Source organism: Diceros bicornis, chromosome 27 (genome assembly GCF_020826845.1).
Source record: "Diceros bicornis minor isolate mBicDic1 chromosome 27, mDicBic1.mat.cur, whole genome shotgun sequence".
Taxonomy (NCBI): domain Eukaryota; kingdom Metazoa; phylum Chordata; class Mammalia; order Perissodactyla; family Rhinocerotidae; genus Diceros; species Diceros bicornis.
The window spans coordinates 23,786,567-23,812,662 of record NC_080766.1 but is presented as its reverse complement, the minus strand read 5'-3'; the positions used below and the strand labels follow the sequence as shown (position 1 = coordinate 23,812,662).

The following is a 26,096-nucleotide window of genomic DNA, read 5'->3' as shown; positions in this document are numbered from 1 at the left end:
GTATGCATCTACACATGCTGTTTTGTAATCTGTTTGTATCCGTGTAAAAGACTATCATTGAAAAATTTCCCCGTTAATGAATGAACATATCAGTACCATCATTTAGTGGTCACATAACCTCTCTGGCATGGTTAAACATAATATTCTAATCACTATTCTATTGTTGGACATTGTAGAGTATTTGAAACTTGGCACCTTTTAAATAGTATTGTCATTTTGTTGGTCTTATTTTCTTGGATATTTAAAAATATTTTTTCTTATGTATTGTATAGCTATTAATCCTGCTGTGACATATAAATTTTCAGATATTTTTCTAATACTACGTTTGCCTTTCAATTAGTTAATATTCTTGTTTTTGAAATACACCTAGTTTATTAAATTTTTCAATTATTTATATTTTAGTCAAATCTATCATATTTTTCTTTGAAATTTTCTGATATTGGGTTATTGTTTAAAATACGTGTGTTCCAAAATTACATATAAAAGACATCCACTTAAATTTTTCCTCCTTTTCATTAATGATTTTCTGTCTTTCCTTTTTTGTTACAACGGCATTAGGAACATGCTTGTTATTATGATACTTGGGATAACATGTGCTATGGACTGAATGTTTGGGTCGTCTCAAAATTCAGATGTTGAAAACCTAATACCCAAGGTGATGGTATTAGGAGGTGAGGCCTTTGGAACATGATGCGGTCATGAGCATGGAGCCCACATGATGGGATTAGTGCCCTTATAAGAAGAGAGACAGAGTGATGATCTCTTTTTCTGCCGTAAGCTGTGACTATTTGGGGTCGTTTGCCCCATTTGTGATTTTGTACTTATATTTGATTGGCTTTAATTTGTAATTTGTTTTTGCTGAGGCTTCTTGCCAGAAATTACTTTAACCTAAGTACTTAGATGGAGATTGTCCAGATTCCACGTATAGTGTGAATCCAAATCCCCAAGTGTGCATAAGGGCACAGCTATTGTTACAAATTCACATGGGAGATGTTTTTCAACCTTGGGTTAAGATCAAGAAAGACACATTGCCTTGATTACTATCTTTAAGGAGTGGATTTTTTTACCCTACCATTTTACTGTGTATGTAGGTCTTTAAGTTCTCCCACCTGTGCTTCGTAATGTGTCTTAGTTTCACTCCCTTAGCTTATGGGAACACAATTTGTTTCTTATATCCTGGGCTGCTGTAAACTCTGATATTGTCAAATCTCTTTGGGTTTTGACGAGTTTTAGCTCATGCACATGATCTTCATTTTGTACTCTCCTTATTTTCAGTTTTATGAATTTATTTCTGTAAGCTTAGGCTAACTATATATTTAATAGGTTATTTGTTGCATTTTGTACAGCATGCTAAATGTTTTTAAGAGGAATCTTCTTTTGAAATATATAAATGGCCATAATGCCAAAGGATGAATTCTTTTCTTTTTTAAAAGATTTCTCTTTTTTTCCCCATTTAAATTCCTCCTCAAATGAGTTTTGGCTTTTAAATAATGATACATTTGAAATAATGGTGCCAAACCTCTTAATCTCAAGTTCGTGTGCCTGATGTGCAGTAAGGTAATCACTGAGACACCAGTGTTTGGAGATAGAGACAGTTTCATTCAAATTGGCCAAAACAAGAAGGTAGGAGGATAAATCTCTCAAATCTGCCTTAACGAAAGAAGAAAGCACAGGGTTTTATAGAGCTAAGGGGCTTGGGAGGAGGAGTTTTGGAGAAACAAAAGGAAAAATCCATATTTCTTTCACTCCAGATAAGCCCTTGGGCAACCAGGCTTCTGGGTGTCAATGGGAGCTGGGGCTGGTTGTCTGGTGATTGTAACTTCCTTAAAGGCATCCTTTTTCTTCTGTAAAACAAGCTCATAAACCCTTGTGACCCTGGAGTCACTCCCCAAGTTAAACAAGAAAACAGCAAATTAACAACATTAATTTCTTTTCATCTGTGTCTGTGTTGGCAACAAGGTCAAAGGGTAATAATGTTCTTGTTGAATATTTACAATAACCCTCAGGTACCTGGCTCCAATAATGCTAGCATGGATCATATATAACTGATAAAATACATTTCTCTAATTAGAATAATTTAATTTTATATAATTATATAATATAATTTTATATGTATTTATGTTACATATTATATATGGGCTATAAATATTACTTATATAATACTAATGTAATATATATTTATATATGTATACTCTGTGTGTGTGTTTACCTTAAAGCATCAGAGATTAGAGTGATCCATTGATAATCACAATCACAGTCAAAATAATAATGCTGTTTAAGAGTGCTGAAATGTATTAATTTATTGTTATAACCATGTTAAGACAAATGCTATATCATTGCAAGAAAGAAAATGAATTTGAAATAAAATTCTCAAAATGATCTTATTGTATCATTTAGGTTTTACTCTGAAACCTGTAATTCCAGATGGTAATAACAGTTCACACTTCTAAAATACTTTTGCACAGGGAATCAATGAACTTTAAAAATAACAATGTAAGATTTTACACATAGGAATATTATTTTTATTTTTGCCTGTTCAAAAGTTTCCTTATTTAATGTAATTTTAGTGATTATATAATGTTACAAGTTGTAAAGCACTTTCCCTTTTATTTAGTTTTTATTGTGATAATCACTGCCGAGGTAGGCAATTACAGAAGTTATCCCCAAACTTAGAGATGGGAACTGAGACTCAGAAATTACGTGAATCATAGTTAGTAAGCTGAAGATTTAGGACAAATCTGGGTCTTCTTTTTGCATTCCAATAGTATTTCAGTTCTAATTTTTATTTTTAATGAGACTGAAATATACATAAAGGGCTCTACTTTTAATAAAGCCCTACCGAAGTTTTTGCATTTTATATTATGGTCAGACATCCGTTAGTCCAAGCAATGCGGGCTATCTGAATAGAAAGTGCTTTCTTTATCTTGACAATATAACCTTATTCACAGAACTGTGACTCTTTTCTCATACGGAATATTTCACCAAAACAATAATGCTCTCTGTTTCAGTGTGTTTTGCTTGTGAAGGTTTTAGCTGCAGTTTATCTATGCTATAGACATGTTGTTCTTATAAAAATAGATTATTTTCAACATCAATAAGGTTTCTGAGTGCTTGATATTTCTTTTGTCCTCTTTAGCTATGTCAGGTGTCTCCATAACAAAGTGTAAAAGACTTATTGGAAATTTGGCTTTGCTTTTTTCTATTTCAAGCTTTTCTTTTCTTTTTTTTTTTCCTATAAAGGAATTATAGGCGCTCAGTCACAGTATAACTACCTCTGACATTGATATGGCAGCAAAATCTCCCAATAGAAAACTTTGTAAAAAGAACATCAATCCTATTTTGGACAGAGACCAATGGAAACGAGCCAAATTCTTGATTTTAACCCTTCAAAGATTACAGGCATCAGCCTTAATCTTAGCTATCCCCACACTTACTAGCCTGAGACATCCAACTATTTAAAAAAGGAATCTGGCAAAAGCATGTGTACTATTGGGAACAATCTGATCACCAGTATTGGAAAATTGACTCTAATATGCAAAGTTGGTGGCAGTGATAATTGCAGGGTTTTTTTTTCTCTTTTTTGTTTTCCCGTTCCATTATCATAGTTTATTTCATATTCTCACTGTCCTACTCTGATTAGGTCATCTGGTATCACGTTGAATAGAAGTGGAGAGAAGGGCATCATTTTTTCCTTCTAAATCTCAAGTGAAAGCTTTTCATTTTTCATCATTAACTAAGTTGTTTTCTCTATATTTTCTGTAGACCTTATTTACTCAAGAAATTAAAACACGAAACTCTGACTTACTAAAGTTTGATTTCTTTCCTTGACCTTTGTGGGAGATCAAAATTGGCCACCCCAAAATATGTCTCTTTACCTTGATTATTTTCTCTGATGGACATTTGACTTCCCCAACTAACTGCCTAAACAAATTTAACTCTGAATATGGCTAGAGTGGCAGGGTCCTTGCTAAACACATTCTGACCAAAGTTGTGTTTACCAAACATTTACATATGTAAAGGTATCTCCCACTCTGTACCGGGAAGAGGGGGGAATGACCTTATCTCTAGAAACTCTTATCAGTACGGAAAAAGAGGACTTGAATCTACATATCGCCCCCCCCCTTTTTTTTTGTGAGGAAGATCAGCCCTGAGCTAACATCCATGCCAATCCTCGTCTTTTTGCTGAGGAAGACTGGCCCTGAGCTAACATCCGTGCCGATCTTCTTCCATTTTATGTGGGACGCCGCCACTGCATGGCCTGGCAAGTGGTGCATTCGTGCGCGCCCGGGATCCGAACCCAGGCGGCCAGCAGCGGAGTGCAGGCACTTAAATGCTATGCCACAGGGCCAGCCCCTACATACTCTTGATTGCTGTGCTATCTGGTAATCTCTGATAGCTGTCTCCTTCCCCACCCCCAACATCCTCCTTTGTCTTTATCTAAATCTATTTAAGGTGAAAACCTCTGCCATTTGCCGAGAAACTCAGTTTCCCTGGTTTCTCCCATGTATACAAGTTATTAAACTTTGTTTGATTTTTCTCCTGCCATTTGGTCTCATTTGAATTTAATCTGTAGCCCAGCCAGGAAGGATCCAGAGTGGGTAGAAGATACTCTTCCTCCCCCTTCAACTTGCTTTCCAAAACTGCAAGTAGTTTATAGGACTTTGACTGCATTTATATCTTTCCAATTTATATGCCAATCATGTCAGGTATCTTAATTCTATAAATGTGTATTTTTATATCCCATAAGACATCTTTGTTTTATACAAGGAACATTCACTTAGATTTACCTATATATTTGATTTTCAAATCTGCACACTTATTTATTTAATCTTCACAATTTTTTGAGCCTCAAGCTTCTATCTGGTATTAGTTTCCTTCTATGTAATTGTCTTGAAATTTATTATACTGTATATCTGTTTGTGCCAGTCTCAGTCTATCAATAACCAATGTTGTGGTTAGACCAGCCCTTGTGGTTCTTATTATGATTGCAAGATGTTCTTCAGCAATAACTGTCAGGAAACTTTGAACACATAAAGTTTATTATCCACAGAGCCTGGAAATTACACAGTATGTCCGGGACAACACAGTGAGGTTGAAGAGAAAGAAGGAGAGAGAGAGAGAGCTCTGGTACAGGCCTGGGGTTCTGCTTTTACTGAGGTCAAGGGTGGGGGCCTAGGGTTTGGAGGGCTCATCCTTTATTGATAAATTTAAAACATAAGAGTTCAAATTTAAAACATGGGAAGAGAAAAAAAAAAGGAGTTGAAATGGTCAGTTATTGAAATCCACCAAGGTCTCTAAAACAAAAGAACCTCAGTGGGGCGAGGCTGCCTGACTCTTTATATAGTCCTGTGGCTGGCAATGTGTTTGTTGTAGATAGCAGTCTTTGAAGTGGATGCCTCTTTGAAATGGAGGCCTGCCTCAGCAACCAAAGCTTAAGTCAGGTACTAGCATTACAAAAAAGAAAAAGAAATGTCAAGATTTACACTACAGTATCTTTTGATGGTGACTGTAATTTGGTTTGTTCATTTAAAAATGTCTTTATTTGCCCTCATTTTTGAAAGAGATTTCTCACAGCTAGATGGAGAGCTGTTTTCTTTTAGGATGTAGAAGTGACTGACATAGATCCATTGACTTCTTTCACTGATTCTGTTAACTCAGTCCTTGGAATAATTATCCCTCACTGAAGCAAATGTATCTTTCCCCACGCCCCACCTTTGGCTTTTTTAGGGTGTTCTCTTTGGCTTTGATTTTCTGCAGTGTCATTATTAAATATCTAGGTGTCATTTATTTTTACTCATGCAATTTGGGCTTCTGTGGTCTTCTTGAATTGGTTGATTACCCAGTGTTTAGTAGAAGAAAATCTTCTCTAAAACAAATATGGAAATAAAAAAATAAATGAATAGAAATTTCTATAAAATGGAAAGTATGTCCTAACTTTAAATATCTAACATCAATTGTCGCCTAGATATAACTTTAAAATTTAATGACATTTAAGATAATGATAATTAAGAACTTGAAATACAAGATCTAACTTGTTAATCTAAATAATCAGTAACTTGAAATATGAAATCTAAATTTTTTATGTATGTAATCTGAATTATTGATATAATTTATATAATGTAAATTATTCTTTTATAGATATGTGTCTTTTTTTAGTCTAATTTATGTACAATTGGATATTGACTACGGGATACAGGAAAAAAATATCTTTTGAAGAGAAAATCCCTGTGAAATAATAGACTGAAACCAGAAGTTGTAGTTTTCTTACCTTTTAGTGGTGTGATATTGGGCAAGCCATATCTCAGTTCTCTCTCTTCTCTCTCTGTCCCTCATCGACTCCTCCCTTATCTGTCTCAAGATCACATGGGTTGCAGGAATCCTTCCAGCTATAAGTGAACTTGTTTTATTTTTTTTGGTGAGATCAGCCCTGTGCTAACATCTGCCAATCCTCCTCTTTTTTTTTTTTTTTTTTTTTTTTTTTTTTTGCTGAGGAAGACTAGCCCTGGGCTAACATCCATGCCCATCTTCCTCCCTTCCAGCTATAAATGACGGTAATCATTGTGCAGTAATATCTACCTTATTTTGCTTTTTTTCCTCTCTCCTTTGTTAACGGCATAAATCAGAGCTACGTTCATCATGAATATTTGTCAATGTTAAGGTAATGTATCTCTATAAAAAATTAATTTTATCTATGGTCTAATTGAAACCATAAGGTGATGAACAGAAGAATGGGGATTATCATTATTTTCTGATAATTTTTCTTTAGTACATTTTCTATTTGAGATTGGTTGTGAATGGTAAACAAATAAAAACTATGTATTTTCCATTTGCAAATATTTTTTCCAACTCACAAGCAATATAAACCAATAAGAGGAATTACAATACAAGTCAAAGTATATTGTAATAAGAACACTGACAGGGAAATGTAAGGCTTCAGAAGAGTTGATTATTTTGGTGTGAGAAAACCATACAAAATTGAATGTATAATACTGAAACAGAGGATATTATGTCAACAGAAAGATATGGAGTTGATTAATGTCCAGGAAAAATAACTAAAGTGAGAAATGGGTGAATAATACTACAGTCTACGTGATGTGCAAGAAATGACATGCCATTTTAAAGTGTAGCTGGAGCAAAATGTAATGTAGAAAAATAGAGACCACTGGTAGGGATAAAGGCATTTGGATTTGATTCACTAGGCAACACAGACTAGTGAAGGTTTGTGATTGCGTGAACAAACCAATCACATATTTAATCTAAAACGGTTGATGTGGTAGAAAGATGGAAAGAGAGAGAGAGCCTGGAGGCAAAGAGATTAGTTAAGAGGTCTATTCAACAGATCAAGGAAGATCTAACATGTATTTCAACAACATTTGTACTAACTAGAAAAATCTTGCATGTAGATGATTAGATTGAATCAAGAGAGAACTTCCAGCTAAAAATTAGCCTCAAGTGATCTTTTCACATGTAACCATTGATTCATTGACAAAACAAATGTTTTGAGAGCTAGTAGACTAAATTTAGAATGAAGTTGCTGCGAGGTATTTCCTGTTTTAAAGTAGAAGTCAAACACAATGGCACAGAAACAGAATACAACCTGCAGAAGTTTTGTTTGGCTTGCATACTGCCAAAATAAATAAATAAATTTGAATACTTTTAGAATAAAAATGGTCTCCCTAGTTCATTAAAACTCATCAACTCTCTATTGTTCTATTTTTGTCCAAATTATGATGTTTATTCAGTGAGTTTTATTCCAACTACTCTAATTAAAAGTGCAATCATTCCCAACTTTGTCCTTAAAGTCTATACACCTCGCTATACATTTTAAATTATTTTATTATTTTGTAACTTTTATTTTTAAATAATTGTTATCTCAGAAGAAATTGCAAAAATAGTATATAGAAATCCAGATATATCTTGCTCAGTTTTAATTTGGTTTTTCTTAGCACTTACATAATAAGTAATATAATGTAATTATTTAATATCTTATTGGCTATATTTTCTTTCCCCAATACATCCCACTAGAAAAAGTCCACAATAGGAAGAATCTTTGTTTTGTTCACTCGTATACAGTCTTGAACACTTTGCCAGCCACAGGGGAACTTTAATAAATATTCATTGAATGTGGCTAATATAATAATAATAACTTATGTTGACATGATGTTTATTATTTTTCATACAGAGTTCAATAGCACATATATACTGACTCACACCACAGGAATCAACCCTATGAGACCAGTACTAGCAATATCCTCACAGTTATTATTTGTGGGTCTGAGCTCAAAGTCAACTGCTTTTCATATCTCTGATTAAAATGCCCATCATATTTGCTGTTTCAAATTTGGTATAAAATATTATAAAGGCTAATGGCACTTTCTAGGCAATGTAAGACATTCAGGTTTTAATGGACTTGATATCTTCTGTAAATTTACTGTCAAATACCAAGTGTGATGGGTAGGTGGAGGATGTATATTTTTTCTTTCATCTTATTTTGGTCAGACATACAGATTGCCAACAGGTACATGAAAAGGTGTTCACCATCACTAATCATCAGAAAATGCAAATCAAAATCACAATGTGATGTCACCTCACATCTATTAGAATGGCTATTATAAAAAAGATAGCACGTGCTGGCTAGGATGTGGAGAAAAAACCTTTGTGCACTGTTGGTGGGAATGTAAATTGGTACAGTCACTAAGGAAAACAGTATGGAAGTTCCTCAGAAAATTAAAAATAGAATTACCATGTTATTCAGCAATTTCACTTCTGGGTATTTATCCAAAAGAGAAAAAAAGATATCTGCACCTCTATGTTTATTGCAGCATTATTTACAACACCCGAGACTTGGAAACAACCTATGTGTCCATCTATGGATGAATGGATTAAAAAAATGTGCTATATATATAAGAATATTATTTAGCAATAAAAAAGGAAATCTTGCAATTTGTGACAACATGGATGGACCTTGAGGGCATTAGGCTAAGTGAAATAATTCAGAAAGGGAAAGACAAATACCATGTGATCTCGCTTATATACGGAATCTAAAAAAAAAAAAAGTGAACTCATGGATACAGAGAACAGATTGGTGGTTGCCACAGAGAGGTAGGAGGCAGGGATGGAGGATGGGAGGAATGGGTGAAGGTGGTAAAAAATAAAGTCTACTTTTGATCTGCCCTCTTTAAATTTGGAAAAATAATGTATTTTAACCAGGCATTGGAGAGCACAATGGTGAGATACTTACATTATATGATTCCCTTACTTGTAGTCCTCCCTAGTTGTGAATTAGTGTTTTACTGTATAAATTGATGTCTCAATATGTCATGCTTAAATATATTTTGTTAAAGAGGACTATAAATCTTATTAATTTGAATGTATTGAGATGAGATATGTTACTTTGCAAAGAGTCATCTAGGATAAACAAGCTGGCACAGGAACAAGGTTTTGTATCTTTTCCAGTTTCTCTAGTTATTCAGATTGCAGCAAATGTTTCCGATGATAAATTCCTTTCCAATTCCCACTTTGCCACATCGCTATATTCTCATTCTTAAAGGAAAATAAGATGTTTATTTTTGTGTGTGTGTATATATGTGTGTATATATATAGTATAAAATTCTATATATATGTGTATATATACATCTATATGTAATCATTTGCATGTGATAAATTGTCATGTTATATTTGATCTTAAACTATGATTGTGTGGGTATACATAGCAAAATATTGCCCATAGTACATTATTCACAAGAAAAGCATAAAAGATTTAACATTCTAAGTTTGTCCTTCTGAGTTTCTGACATATGTATCACATCCTCTGTTAGATAAGGTCTCTTGATTTTGAACAATGAAACTAGCCTTTGGGAAATTTTAGTGAAAGAAAACAGTAAGCAGTTATTACAAGGACATAATAGTTTTTCACAGAACCAAATAAAGGGATTAATAACCGTTGGAAAGAATATATACCTATCTACGTATATTACAGATATATAACTAATAATTCAGAAAATGCAAGAGCTTATCAAAACCCTTTTTGAAACACCATCTTTGGGTCACTTATAAACAGCCATCTAAATCTACTGTGTCTTTACTCAGAATTCCTGTACTCAGGTGAAACAGTCCCATTGGCGAGCTTGGACAATCTAGAAAACATGGCGACCACGCCTCTTCTGTTACTGTGTGCATTTGGCTTGGAGAAAGGGTGTGATGTCCTGATTGATTGTCTCAAACAAATCACATGAAACAGGAGCAGAGACACTCATTTAAGGAGTAGTGTTAAAAGACAAAAGAAGAGCACAACAATGCATCTATTAGGGGTATATTCCACATTTGTTTTATTTCTAAAATATGAGCTCTCTGGTCAGCCACTTAAATAGATGTTGAATTTCCTTTAAACTTGATGGTGTCCTTTCTCTTTATTTTTCACTCTTCACTTTTTAGTCACCTTGTTCCTTGTTTTTTTTCCTCTCTCTCTCATATCTTGGGCTATTTATAGATCATGGAAAGAGACAATAAATGGTAGCGAACTGCTCCCGCCAAAACCCATGTAATGTAATCTCAAAATTTCTTCTTGCCAGAAATGAAATTTTACTGTAGGTTTTTCTTCATTCTCAGTCACTAAACTGGTGTTATTTTTTCTCAGGTCACTTTGTTACCCAATTTACTTTACATATAGGTAAAACTATCTTATAAATCATTGGATTATACATTATTACAATCCCATCTTTTAGCATCTCTTCTTGCTGCCTCTATTCAGCCACTTCATTGTATTAGCTTCCTTTCAGAACAATGAAGATAGAGGAAAATTACTATAGAAAGTGATTGCACATAATTTTCATTTGGACCTCTTTGCTAAATTGAAATTCAGATATACATGCTCCAAATAACGAAGTCATGGTTCTACTGCATCCACCCCATTTTCATCTAAGAAAATTAGGCCACCTTACTTTTACCTGTCAGCTAGTTCTGAGATTTACCAGTATCCTGATTCATGCATGCTCAAAACAAGTCCTACAGGTCAGTTAGTTCAGATTTCCTGTTTTTGTTCCTACAGCTGCATTTGTCTCTGGCCCTTGTGAGACTGACAAAGAGTGGTCACAGTGTTATAGAGAATATTGTCCTCTTCTCTACACTTATGCTTCACTCCAAATTTAGGCGTAAGACTATCTCTAATTTCTTTCGGAAAAAATTGGAATAAGGTTAGTTCATTTAATGAGACAACACTAAAGACTTGCCCATAGCAGAAAGGAATTACAAAGAGAAATAACTTTCAAGTACTACATAGTCTTAAACCCATCACAGGTCTCTTTCCAGGCCACCTCCTGGCCTGGCTTTTTGTGTCTCTCCACTCGGTAAAGGAGAGCTCGCCTATTATTCATGCCCCAGTCATGGAAGTGTCTCAGGTCTTTCTGGTCATCTGTTAGCATGTGGGCCAAACTAACTCTGCACATTAGAAGGGGGAAGGAGGCTTTTTTCTCTCTGTTCATGTTGCGGTCTCTCTCACAAAGTAAGATTTGAGATCCTAAATTTTCATGTGCCACAAATGACTGTCCACTGGAAAGTCTCTTTCCCTTTGAGGAAAATAACCTGCTTTTACTCAGAGGAATATTGTCAGTTGCCACGACCTTGAAAAAGGGAATCATCAGCAAAGCATTTCCCAAAGTCTGGGTGTTTAAAGTGAAATTCCATAGGGTAGTCTTTTTTCTAAAAAAAATTTTATATCCATTATATAATATTTCTTCCAGTATTAGATAGAGAAAAATCCTTTTGGATATATTTTCACTATTTTCCATCCAAGCTCCACATCTGCAAAGAGTTGTACAAAGGATAGCACCCCCCAAAAAATTCACGACATAATTTATAAAAATAACAGTGAGAAATAGAAACGGTTTCTAAAAGAATATCATGTGCGGAGGGAGAATCCTGTTAAAAGTTTACTAAACAGAACAATTAACTTTTTAAAGTATTTGTATTTCCAGTACTTAATTTTTATCAAGCTTTCCACAAGAACATTGTGTAGTATATTCTTTACATTTCTATCTGAAAAACTAAATCATGTGGCTAAGTTTTAGAAAGATAATAAACATACATTTTTTAAAAAATCCTCTTTAGATTCTTGTCAAATTTTGGGCACAGGAATGAGAATTACATAATTTATTTAACTATGAAGTGGAAAATTAAAGATGGAAAGAAATCAGGCAATAAGTAAAAATTCCCAAATACGTAATAATTTATACATGAACTAATATAAATACTATATTAAATTATGCTAATTAAACTACTACTATATTAAACTATAACTAGCATAAATACTATATTAAAAATTATAATATTTCATATTTTAGAATCTACTCTAGTAATTTGTACAACCAGCTTGAATATACCTGGAGGTTAGGATTCAGATATTTCTGGGGGAGGATTGTCCTCCAGTGTCTTTTCATGGAGGACTCAGGGATTTTCTTGGAAGGCAAAAATAGAAGGAAATTTTGAGAAGAGCATGGTGGCTGTCCCTTATGTCTGTTGTTAGCTTAGTCTCCTTTATTATGCCTAACTTTTAATGATAAATGCTGCAAATGAAAGTCAAACCAAAGGAGATGCTTCAATAATGACATATAATAAATGTTATTGGATGAGGAGGGTGTTAAGGTTTTAATGCTTTGATATTTATAAAATTGGGGAAGAGGGTGGCTCGGAAGAGGGCACAGCTGAAGTGAAGTGTCAGCAGAGACAATGGTGGCTTCGTCAATTATCAGGATACACATACATTCAGTGGTGGAGAGATTTGGCAAGTATAGCAGCTGTGACAGCAGCACAGTGTGCAGACTCGGCCCCGTATCAATGGGACCCATGTCCTGGATCTGCCACTTGTTATCAGTATGATCTTGCATAAACCCCAATTTCTTCATCTATACGTTGATGACGAATTGATGATAGAACCTAGATCCCAAGGAGGCTGTTAGGAGATCCTGGCCAATTGTCGAACACAGTGACTGATATACGGTAAGTACAGTAAGTTCTCTGCAAATGGTAGCCATTAATTTCTCTCCGTTCTCAGCAGTGCCCTTGGAGAAGGCAGCAGTATCATTGTGACAGTGGCTAGTTTTCTCACCATTGGTGCTTCATCAAGTGAGCTACGTCTCACCAAAACCTGGCGGCTTGTGCTTTCAGTAAGGTGCCTTCACAGGGTTCTGGGTTGCAGATAATATTGCAGCAACAGAGATGAAATAAGAACAGAGAAAGAGACAAGTAAAAGTGAAGATGGTAGGAAACAGCCATGTTCCTTCAATTCAACCATAACATCTCCTTTAAAAGCTTAATCCAATGTCTGTGTTTTTGTTGCCTCTATTTTCTTAGTTTATCATTTTACACTATTTGATATCTGGAAGTTTTAAATTTCTGTCAATCAACGTTTTCGTTCCTTTGTGGTTGATTTTATTTCTTCTAATTTCTAAAGTTTCTAGGCTAGATGTTCAAAAAAATCAAATATTTTTTAATGTTTCTGATTTTCTTTCTGGCTTTTTTTATTCCAACAGTAATAATTGCTGTTGTGTGACACACTACACATCTAAATCAATTATTTTCAATATAGTTTTCCTTCTCTATGAGACTGATAGTAAGGATACCTGCTAGCCAGTTAATACCAATTGATTAAGTGAATGACAGCATCATTTTCGGGTAGATATATAAAGTTTGTTATAGCTATTTATATGTTTTTCATTTAATATGTTTTTCATTTCACTACCACACACACTTACTATATACCCATAATTGTTGGTTCAAGTTTTCATTTCCCTAACAAACTTTCAAAAAATACTACTTTATTATTAAGTTGTAAATATGTATATGTTTTCATTTCATGAGGCTTATAGATCCTTAAAGGAAACACAAGAAAGATTTCCAGGTGTCTTTATTTTTTATCTTCCTGGATGGCTGTGTTCTATTATTTTAGAAAACCTAAGTAATCTATATCTGTGAATATTTTATTTTTTCAAAGTGATCATCTGTAATCACATTTAAAATATATAAATAACATACATTTTGAATGTATTCCCTCAACAAGAGGCATAGAACATTTTATAGATGCTATAATTTAGCATCTATAATCACATTTTATAAATTAACATATGGCTATGAAGAAATGGTATTTTTATGTTTAAGTGGAATGCCGTGTTCAAGGCCAAGTAGTCGTCTGTGGTCTTGGAAGCATTCTGGAATCCTTTCATAAGGATTAAGTAGTATAAGGGCAAATATAAATTGAAAATAAGAGGTTTAATTTTCCCTGTTGAAAATAAGGGAAGAAACTTTTCCCCATTTCCCTTTCTTAAAGAATTTATTTTAGAAAACTTGTTAAGTTCCTTTTCCATTTTTTTGAAATGTATGTAAATCTTTTTAAAAGCTAAATAAGCCTCTTGCCAGCTCCAGCACCCAGAAATGTCTTTTTCAAGGAACTGAGAATGACCTCTTTGAAATGTAATCAAGAAAGAGAGTGCCCCCATCTTCTGGTTTCTCTGGGAAGGTAGGAACCTAACTTCAGCTGGCAACTCTCCAAAATTGCAAAACTACATCTTGTCATAAAGACATGAGAAGTTCATTTTTCCTTTCTGTTAAACTAATTAACTAACACAGATGATCATTCCAATTTCAATGTAAATTTAGGATGGACTATGTGTGATAAATGGGGCTATAAAGTCCTCTTACTGGCAAAAGAGTTTTATTTCCCTTGAGAACATGTATGTCATGGGTTGTATTTGCTTGGCTATGTAAAGGGTGATATTTCTCTCTGTCCTTACAATCTTTTAGTGGATTGCCTATAATGATCATAATATTCTGGCTTAATGCTTATCCAATAATAACAGTGATTTTTTTTTTTCTATTTATTACCTTTGTGGAAAGATTTTCTGGATTAGAAGAAGTTTTTGGAATTATATTTCCTCAATAGGAGGCATTCTGTGTTTCACAGAATAACATAGGATAGGAAGAAGAATGGATTGAAGATAAAAGAGCCTAAGAGAAGGAAAAGCAGTTTGTGTAAAACCATTCTAAATATCAAAAGCAAAAATTAGTGTAAAAGTGAAATTTTCTTGACCAAACATCATTCTTCTTTTACTCTGAATTCGTGGAGTAAATAAGCATCAACTCACGCAGGTAGCTAAGGGAATATTTCAATATCAATATATCACTATCAAAGATGTCGATATTTAACTATACCAATGATCATAACTACTCAGAAAAGTTTAAAAGCAAAGTAATTCAGCACCAATTGACTGATGCAAATTAAGATTTTCTGAAATAGAATGATACAAAAAATTAGAATGTATTGAATTTTTTTATATACTGAGCTCTTCTACAAAAATAACAGTACCCATTACTGTCATTCCTACAAAATAATGATCTAAAAGTGTTCTTTAGCCAATTAAATTACATTCACACAACCAAACAAAAGTGGCTAGGAGGTGATTGAAATTATCCAGAATAATCATCAAAAGTCTAATTCTAATGTCTTCACATTCACTACTGTGCTTGTAAGTTGTTTGCTATCCTTAAAAATCCTGAACTTTGAAAAAGTTTCAACTATGATCGTACACATAGAAAAATATTAACCCTTTTCCTAATGCTAATGAAACACATTTAGTGAAATGGATGATTTCCCAGAGCTTTATACTTTGGTGAGTACATGATCCTTATGTTTATGTCATTTTTAAAAACAGCTAGTGGCAGCTCCTTTCACCTTGATGCTGAGTGGCTTTTGAGAAAGCTACTGTGAGATTCACTAACTCCACTGCCTCCAAGGTGCCTGTAGGAGGTCCATTAAGAGCCACGTTATAAGGCATTTCCAAATATGGTTCAGTTAGATAGAAATAAATGAATTAAAAAGTAAAATTTTTGAGTTTTCAAACTCTGCCTTTTGATTCATCTTTAAACAAGAATATATTTTATTTTTTTAAAAACTATTGTTTTGCAAAAAACATATCTGAGACAGGGCTGTTATCTGAAATATATAAAGAACTCCTCAAACTTAACAATAAGAAAACAAACAACTCAATTAAAAAATGGGCAAAAGATCTGAGCAGACAACTTACCAAAGAAGATAGACAGATGGCAAAGAAGCATGTTGAAAGATGTTCAACAGCATGTGTCATTAGGGAAATGCAAATTAAAACAACAAAGAAATGCCACTATATACGTCTTTTAGAATGGCCAAAATCTGGACCACTGACAACACCAAATTCTGTTGAGGATGAGGAGCAACAGGAACGCTCATTTATTGCTGGTGAAAGTGCAAAATGGTACAACCACTTCGAACAACAGTTTGAAAGTTTCTTACAAAACTAAACACATTCTTAGCGTACAATCTAGCACTCACTTTCGTTGGTCTTTACCCAAAGAAGTTGAAACTGATGTCCACACAAAAACCTGCACACAGATATTTATAGCACCTTTATTCATAGTTGCGAAAAGTTGGAAGCAACCATGATACCATTCAGTAGCTGAAGGGATAAAGAAACTTTGGTACATCCAGACAATAGAATATTATTTGGCACTAAAAAGAAATGAGTTATCAAGCCATGAAAAGGCATGGAGGACTCTTTAACACATGCCACTAAGTGAAAGAAGACAAGCTGAAAAGGCTATATACTGACACAACAAATCTATGATGGCAGTTAAAAGATCAGCGGTTGCCAGAGGTTAGTAAGGAGAGAGGGATGAACAGGAAGATCCCAGAGGATTTTAGGTCAGTACAACTATTCTGCATGATACTGTAATGCTGGATACATGTCACTATACATTTGTCAAAACCCATGGAATATACAACACCAAGAGTGAACCCTAATGTAAACCATGGGTGATAACGACATGTGAGTGTAGGTTCATTAGTTGTAATAAATGTACCACTCTGGTGGGGGTTGTTGATAGTGGAGGAGGCTGTGTGGAGGTATAATAAACACATGGGAACTCTCCTTACTTTCTATTCAATTCGACCGTGAATCTAAAACTGCTCTAAAAAGTAAAGTTTATTAAAAAACACTATATGCACAAAATTTTATGTAACTCTATTAATATGATATCACCAATAGGTTTATTTTCATTTTTTATTTTATTTTTATCCCCAAAGCCCCAGTAGATAGTTGTATGTCATAGTTGCACATCCTTTTAGTTGCTGTATGTGGGAGGCGGCTTCAGCATGGCCGGAGAAGCGGTGCGTCGGTGCACGCCCGGAATCCAAACCCCGGGCCGCCAGTAGCAGAGCACGCGCACTTAACCACTAAACCATGGGGCCGGCCCCACCAATAGGTTTATTTTTGAATGCAAACTTTTCTTTCCGTTTTGCTCAACTTCTCCTTCCCCTTTGATCTACCGACTAAAAAATACTGCTTATAATTCCAAATGAATTAGAAAAATTCAAATTTATTTTTTGACGGCTATATAATATTGTAGGGGGATGGATATGCCATATTTATTTTCAATTACCCCTCTATTACTCAGCATTCACTTTGTTGCCAAGTTTCTTCCTACCACAAATTGGGCGGCAATGTATGTCCTGGCAAAGAGTTCTTTATTTCTAAAGATTGGCAGGAGTGGGTTTACTGGGATAGAGACTATGTGCAATTTCAATACTAAAAGTTTTTGCCACAATGCTGTCTGTGAATCTTACTTATAATACCAGCACTGAATAACAATAAGCTTTCTCTATCTGTCTTATTCATCAGAGCCACATATTTGCTTTAAATCTGCAATTCTCTTTACTGTACCTATTTTACATAACTTCTCATGAATTTTTCCTGACTTTAGACTCTAGCCATTTTGAAGTTTCAATTATGTGAATTGCCTCTTTATAGCCTTTGTCTATTTCCTATTAGGTTGTTTATTCCATTCTTGTTAACTTGTGAGATCTCTATATAGATATTAACCTTATCTCCTTCATCTACTTTAAGTTTTATTTCCCCAAATTAGTCATTTAATAATCAACTGGGTTTATGATACTTTTTTTCCTAAGAAATTTGACATTTTAATTAAATAGGCATTTCTCACATTCATTTTACAGCATTAGTATTTCTGTCATATTAAGAAGTTCCTTTGCCTTGTCCATGAACCTTCTAGATATTCTTAAAATATATAGTTGTGTTTGCATATTTAATGTTTTAATTTGAAATTTATTTCTACCCTGTGTATAAGCTTTTCATTCAGCTTTAATTTTTTCCTGATGGATAGGCAGTTAATGCCAGCACTATTTAACTATTTGTTAATAGCATTTACTTTATGCATTATATTGAAATATTTCTTTAAAAAATACATACATATACATACACACATATATATGTGCACATATATATATGGTGTAAGATAGATATAGATATAGACATATCTATCTATCTAAGGTTATATCTGGGAATTCTTTCTTCAGTTTTGCTAAACTCTTCACTCTTCTCATCTCAATATCAAAGTAACTTATTTGTAGTATTGTTTATTGTTGTTGTTTTTTATTTGGCATCTGATACGCCACTTGAGCACTTATTTTTCAAATATTTCCTTGTTCTTTTCAATGACATTAATTCTTCTCTTTATATTTTAATATAGTTTTATCCAATTCCAAAAATTGTACGCTTTTGGAATTGCATTTGATATGTTGAATTTGCATTAAAGACATACAGTAATTTTAGCTTTAATCACTCTTGTGATTATTTCACTTTTACTTTACATCTTTGTAGCTTAGTAGCAATTACTATTAGTTTTCCCATGTTTCCCATGTGTCTGGCTGTCTTACCCCAGTCACTCATTAAATAAGGTTTATTTTTTTTTACTTGAGCCTCCTAGGTTTTCAATGAACACATTTATATTATCAGCAATAAGAGATGTTAGTCATATAATTTCCCCCAAATTCTATATTATCATTTCTTTCTTTATGATAGTTGCTAGATCATCCAAGACAAAGTAAAATAATCATAGTCTCAAGCATCTCTGTCTCTTTTATGATTTTAATTGAAATATTGTTAATGTTTTGCCATTTATGATACAGCTTTCTTTCTTTCTTGGTAAAGGATATTTATGTATTAAAGAAAAGTTTTAATTTTATGTTGTTATACATTTTTGGTTAGAGAAAAGTGCCTGAATTTTATTAAATAACTCTTTATCATTTATAAATATAAACATATTTTTCTACCACCTAATTGGTGATAAAGCAAATTATGTTCATTATATTTACCTATGAAATCACATTATCATGCGTTACCCATAATTGGTGAGAGTTTATTTTTCTTTTGGCATTCTTGGATTTTAATTGCTAACATTAGCATTTTATTTAGAATCCTGAACTGGTTTTTGGTCTCAGAGTTTGTTTTTGTCTATTTTTAATAGTAAACATATGCTAGTGTCATAAAACAATTTGAGGTTCTTTCCACTTTTCTCTGTGGTCCTAGTAGTGTAAGAAATATTGAAATAGTTGTTGTTAAAAGTTATATACATCTCCAGGTTTATCCATGTTGTCACAAATGGAAATTGTGGCGATGTTGGTGAAAGGGCACAGACTTTCAATTATAAGATGAATAGTTCTGGGACTCTAACGTACAGCATGGTGAGTATAGTCAATAATACTGTATTGTATACTTGAAATTTGCTAAGACAGTACATCTTAGTGTTCTTATCCCAAAAAAGGGTAACTATGGAGGTAATGGATGTGTTATTTAGCTTGATTGTGGTAATCATTTCATAATGTATACATATATCAGATCATCACCTTGTACACCTTAAATATATACAATTTTTATTTGTCAATTATGCCTCAATAAAGCTGAAAAAAATTTAAAGAATAATAGAATCGCAAAAAGGAGAGAAAAGTTTGATAAATCTCAAGTAGGAGAACGTAGATTTATTTTCAACCACTTTTCCCCTAAAAAATGATAAAGAATATATTTATGATTCTCAGAAAAACAAATTTTTAAAGTAAATATTACATTAGAAAAAGGAACTGAAAAGTTAGATATGGTAGCAGGCTCCTTTTAGAAAATCCTTGAAAATCCACAAATATATTGAGTACTTGTTCCTTTATTCACTTAGGAATTTATCAAGAATGACATGCTTGCTGTTTAGTAAATGTTGAGAATACTGAAGTGATTGAAATGTCACTCTTGTCATTGTGTTCACAGTAATGTGGGAGGAAACATATTAAAGCAATTAATAGAATTATGTCAGAGAAGTTATGGGAGAACAGCAAAGAAATCAACTGTCTTTGATCTAGTGAGTCTAAGAAGGATTTTCCCTTGTTCTCAAGGTTATATGACTACGCTCTTGGCAAAAATATTGGGCTTCATTTGCTAAATTGGTATTTATATGGATGACTTTTATACCAAAAAATTACACATAATTTAAGAAACCAGTTAAATTATTTGTCTAGATGGATAAAGGAACTTTAGTATAAATAATAATTTCTCACAGCTTTTTCTGATATCCATTTCAATAATATATCAATGTCCATGAGATTGAATATTATGGAAAATTTATTTCTAGAAGCTTTATATTAAAATCCATAATATTCCTGAAGTTTAATTTTTCTTTGTTTTCCCTTTAGTCAAGCTTGTGAACATGTGTATATGCACAGATGCTTGTATATGTGATACACATACACATACATATGTGTATATTTACAGAATACCAGAAATATATCTTAGAGATGGCTAAGTTTATAAGTATTTGAGAATATATAGTCACCTAATTTAAATGCTGATGTTCCTAAGTTTAAACTAAACTTTAAATATTAACATGAACAAAGGAGGTAAATTTCTAGAAATCAACAGCATACTTGAATGGTTACAGATTCTTCATATACAATGGATAATTTTGCTGGATTCATTCCATTACATGTGCTCAAGTTTATTCACTAGCTATTAAAAGACTGTGGAGAAAATAAAAAAAATTCAGAGAAAATAAATGGCAATAATAAATGGATAAAAAAATTCTTAAAAGGAGAAATGAAAGAAATTTAGGCAATTGTCTGGAGAAAGAAGTCTGTCAGAGTATAAATTAAGAGTTTCAGAGGAGTTTCATTCCTAAAGTTTGCTTCTGGTTCTGAGAATGTATATAAATTAAAATTATAAAAGATGAAGCAAAGTTTGGTAAATAATAGTTATCCTTTTTTTAATCATGTTACGTAGATGTCTGTATATGATTGTGCGTGAATACACAGATTTGCTATATATGCACCAAGAAGAAAATATTAATCACTAGCCGTAACCCTGTTCTCAAACCTTGACCCCTCAATTCAGCTGCTGAATTACTATTTCCATTTGAAGGTCTCATAGGCTTCTTACACTTCACATTTTCATAACTTGACTTTTGGTGCCCCTTCCCCCAAGGCTGTCCCCTGCACAATTGTCCTGTTTCACTTCATAGCAACTCCATTGCTCTTGTTGCCTGAGGTGAAACCTTGGAGTCATTTTTGTGCTTGCACTTCTTTCTTCCTGGGCATTAAATCCATCAGTAAGTCCTATCAGGTCTACTTTGAACCAAATCCAGAATTCAAGTTCTTCCCGTAATCTCCACTCTTACATCTTTAGTCCAAGCACCATCATAGTTGACCCTAGTTATAAGAATGCCTCTTAAACTGTCTCTCTGCTTCCACTGGTGCTCTGCTGCATTCTATTAATCACCAGGGAATATTTTAAAAGTGAATGTCAGAGCACGTTTCTCCTCTCCTCTGATCCAGAGTCCTCTGGACTCACTCCCAGTAAAAGCCCAAGTTCTACAAAGGTTTACATTGCCCACCACCCTACATCTCTAACCTTATTGCAATTACTCCCCTCCTAATACGTTTCTAATCCAGTCACGCTGCTCTACTAGCTGTTCCTTAAGAAACACACCAGGCATTCTCCTTCCTGTAGGCCTCCTCATGTGCCTTTCCTTCTGCTTGCAGTGTTTTCCCCACATTGTCAAATGGCTTGCCTTTCACTTTCTGTCCTCAAATCTCGCTCTACAAATAGGCCTTCTCAAATCACTGATAGAGCTGCCCTATATAAAATAATACTCTGTCATTCTTAGTTTCCCACACCCCTCTCTCCTTTACTTTGTGTCATTTGTTGTCATCTGCAGTATTATATATTTTTGTTCTTTCTCGCTCTAAAACATGAGCTCCAGGAGAACAGAAACTTTTTGGTCCTATTACGTACTCTATTCTCAGGGACTGGAATTGTGGCCGGCACATAGTAAATAGTCAAAATATACCTGTTGTGTGAATGAATATTTAATTGTCCCTAGATCCTTTCTTCATTCATTGCAAAAAATGCTTACCGCGTAATTGATTTGTTTCAGAAGCTAAATATAGTATAAATCAGTGAAGCTTTTACACAAAATCTGGGTCATGACTCTGGATGAAATAACTACTTTAACTGAACACATAGCCTAGAGAGTAGAAAATTACAAAATAATTTTTCTTGGTACATAAACAGCTGCATTATAATGGTATATTGAAGATATCCACAGAGAATTCAGACAAACTGAAATCATCGTTTCTGCCTGTCAAACTAAGTGAACGGACACCTTGGATGAAAAATAATCTACGTGATTCTGTAACAAGATGCTGGGCTTCTGGAAGCCAGTATCAATCAATTTTGCATTTGTAGTGCATAGCATATTTTCTAACACATAATAGTGTTTATACCAAAAAAAAAAGAATTGGTTGAGTCAAAGAACACTGGTATAAAAAAAGAACCTTTTTGTTTAAATAGAATTTAAAAGATGATTAAAAACTAAATAGAAGTAGCTATAACTATCATCATAAATCTTTCTATTTTTAATATTTAAATACTTCAAAATTATAAAAATACTTTAACAAAGATTTTATAATTTTTAAATATTAAATACATTGTGAAAAAGGAGATAGTGATTACAGTTCTACAAAATGAATAACAAAGGAGCATTTGCAGTTAAGACTTTTTTTTTAATTGGATATAGTGCTGGGTAATAGGTTGGGAAATAGAGTGATGGAAAGTTCACGGAACACAGATGCAAGAAAAGAGTTGAGGAAATTGAAGGAGAGTTACATAATTCACTAAAATAGAGTATCTAAAAAGAAGTAGTAGAGAAAGGTTGTTTGGGTATTCGTATCTTTTATAGCTTTCAAAATGACTCGTAGAATGCAAATAAACAAAAATATAACATTTGAAATGACAGATGATTATTTAAAAACAATCAAACAGAAAAAGTGGTTAAAATAAATGAAGACAAAATAAAGTTCATAAGAACTACAGAAAATAAGGCAGATTGAGAAAAACGTGTTTAAAAGAATTATAATACAGAAAAACACTAGGAAATGAATTGAAAATAGATAAAATAAAATATGAAAGTAATAATATACTATTGTTGGGGGTAAAAACAAATGCCAGAGATTAGCCTTAGCATGGTTAAGTACATGGACATGTTCATACATACAGACATAAGTATAGATACACACAAACATAACATATACACATATACATATCTTCTGAACTTTGGGCACACATATCTTACTGCCAATCTGTAACTGGATATCAGTCTTACAGTCATGTTAAATTTACCACTTACCATTTCCTAATCCCCAAATCTGCTCTCTCCCATTGTTCCTCTCTTAGGGGATGATAGCACCATCCTCTGATAGCACCAACTACCCAGCGATTCAACCAGAAACTGAGCACCCATCTTTGACTTCTCCTGATGTGGCTCTTTACCAGTAGGTAAACTATATGGGCCGGGAGATGGAGGAGTAGAAGTAAGAGTGGCCCCATTAACCATCACTCTTAGTTCTTTACTTGGGGAATCCGTGCTTCTCTCCATTCTTGCAATTTTCAGCCTGATAGGTTTAGAAGATCGGCTCACAAAGACAGAACACTTCCATCGGGGAAAAGAGTAAGAGTTCCATTAACATGAAGCTTTAGCTGCCACCCAGTTTCTTCACACTTTGTGCTAATAGACTAACAAGCAAGAAAAGGAGTTATCTTCCTGGGAGGGATAATTGATCTGGATTAACGTATCAGGATTAATTATGAGGGAGTAGAATCGCTATTAAAAAACCGGTAATGTATTTTCACTGAATGTATCCACTGGAGTATCTCTTGGTGCTCCTTTAATTCAATTGTCATGGTGAATTGAGGAGTGTAGGTGCCACCAGCTGAAGAGGGCATGTTGAAACAAAATCTCAGAACTCTCAGAGAGAAAAGCCTGAGTCACTCCCCCAAAGGAACCTCCCAGATAGTGAGCAGTGTTTGCTAAGGGTGAGGGGAACCCAAGATGATGATTATCAGTTGTAATGTCAAGACAAGCAATAGCAGAAAGGGCAACAACAGAAAGACATCTCTCTGTTTAGATTCTCCAGGAAACGTGAGGAATGACAATTTTTGAAGAAGGGTTCTCAGCCAGAATGTATGTACTAATTGAAAGTGGTCGATCTTAGCGGTGCAAGTGGTGGACTCTGGATTCTGTGCCATCCAGATACTCCCATCAGAGTGGAAATACTTGTATCCCTAGCTGCCAGGATTGTTGGCTGGTGATATCTTACACTTAAGTTCCTCTTTCGAAATTGCTCGCCGGGGGCAAGCTATATCTGTTAAGTGGTTGATGTCACGGCGTAAATATCTGGCTCCCTCACCTGAATTCAGGACAGCCCCAGAGGGCCCTATGAGATCACCCGAGGCTTCTTTTGCAACTGCATCAAATTCAACTTTTCATTCTGGCCAGAGCTGCTTCCCCCATTCCCTAAAGGCATTGTTACCAGAGCATTCCTTAATAAACTTGCTGTACACAAATATCAAAGTCTCAGAATACGTTTTATGTCGACATATATGAAGGGCACATATGAAAATAATATCCTACTGCTACTTACACTTCATTGAATTACCCACATAAGAAGAAAAATTACTTCTCATAATTAGGATCATCTATCCTTATAACTTTTGGTTTGAAACCTGTATTACTCGGGGCATAGTTCAAAGTATTGTAACAAGGAGTCTATGAAAGATTGTGAACATCAAAAGATGCAATTTTATTTTTCTGTCTTCTGATGTCCAGAGACTGGCTATTGAGGGTTAGCGGAACAACGTGCTTGATGAGAGCATCCGGTGACCCAGACTCTTCTTTCCTTGTGTTCTGCTTCATTAACCCACAGTTGCCCACTTGTGGTCTAAGATGGATATTCCCGCTATTGTCCCCATGACTTTTTTCCAGACAGTAGGAAGTAGTAAAGGGAAAAGGGAGGACGTGATCTTTCCCTTTAAGGGCATGATTCTTTAGGTGCATACAATATTTCCTCCAAGTCACATTGGCTGGCCCCTCAAACGGTGTCCTTAAACTGCAAGGCAGTCTGGGAAATGTAGCCTGTAGCTACATTTTAGCTATTTCTAGATAAAATTTCTATTATTATTGAAGAAGAATTAAACCAATATAGTGGAACAACTAGCACTCTTGTCACAGATCTCATATTTGTAACTATTGTTTGATTTTTTTTCTCTAGGCATCTTCAGGTTGATGGCATTTCTCCTGATTCTTTGCAGCCTAAGCTTTGTACCATATCACAGTTTCAGTTGTTTTGGAGAGTGACTGCGCGTATAAATAACGGCCCCCACTCTTATTTGCTTAAAATTAATTTCAAATATTTCGTTTAGCTTATGAATTAAATTGGATGGTATGAATATACTATCCAAAATTATAGAAGCTTATTCACATTTTTTACCTAATACTATAATAAATAAAAATAAAATTAATTTCATTCACGTAGACTCATAGAAATACATCTATTTGTTGTTAGTGCTGTGGAGTGGATTCCAATGCCTAGCCACCCTGTATATGGCAAAGCGACCCTGCCCAGTCTTGTTGCGCCATCCTCTCACTTTCTGGTGCTATATCGGGCAATGCTCTGCTGCTATTTATACGATTTTGATGGCCAATTTTCTCTAAGTGGCCAGGTTCTTCTTCCTAATCTGTCTTAGTCTAGAAGCTCCACTGAAACCTGTCCACCAGTGGATGACCCTGCTGGTATTTGAAATCCTGGTGGCATAGTTTTCAGCATCACAGCAACATGCAGCTGCCACAGAATGAAAACAGACAGACAGGTGGTGTGGTTCCCTGATGGGAAAGTGAACGTG

The 26,096-nt window shown here is 34.2% G+C and overlaps 1 long non-coding RNA gene across 4 annotated transcripts in view; it reads left to right on the top strand.

The window, feature by feature from the left end:
* The window catches only part of LOC131392788 (uncharacterized), a 49,213-nt gene extending 23,531 nt beyond the window's left edge, over window positions 1–25,682 (top strand). For 2 of the 4 annotated variants that reach the window (XR_009215781.1, XR_009215780.1), the window contains one exon: window positions 23,592–25,259. This is a non-coding gene — a long non-coding RNA (uncharacterized LOC131392788). Of the gene's footprint in view, window positions 1–23,591; window positions 25,260–25,465 lie in introns of those variants that run through there. The other 2 variants (XR_009215782.1, XR_009215783.1) reach the window with 2 other exon arrangements.
* The last annotated feature ends 414 nt before the right edge of the window (window positions 25,683–26,096 follow it).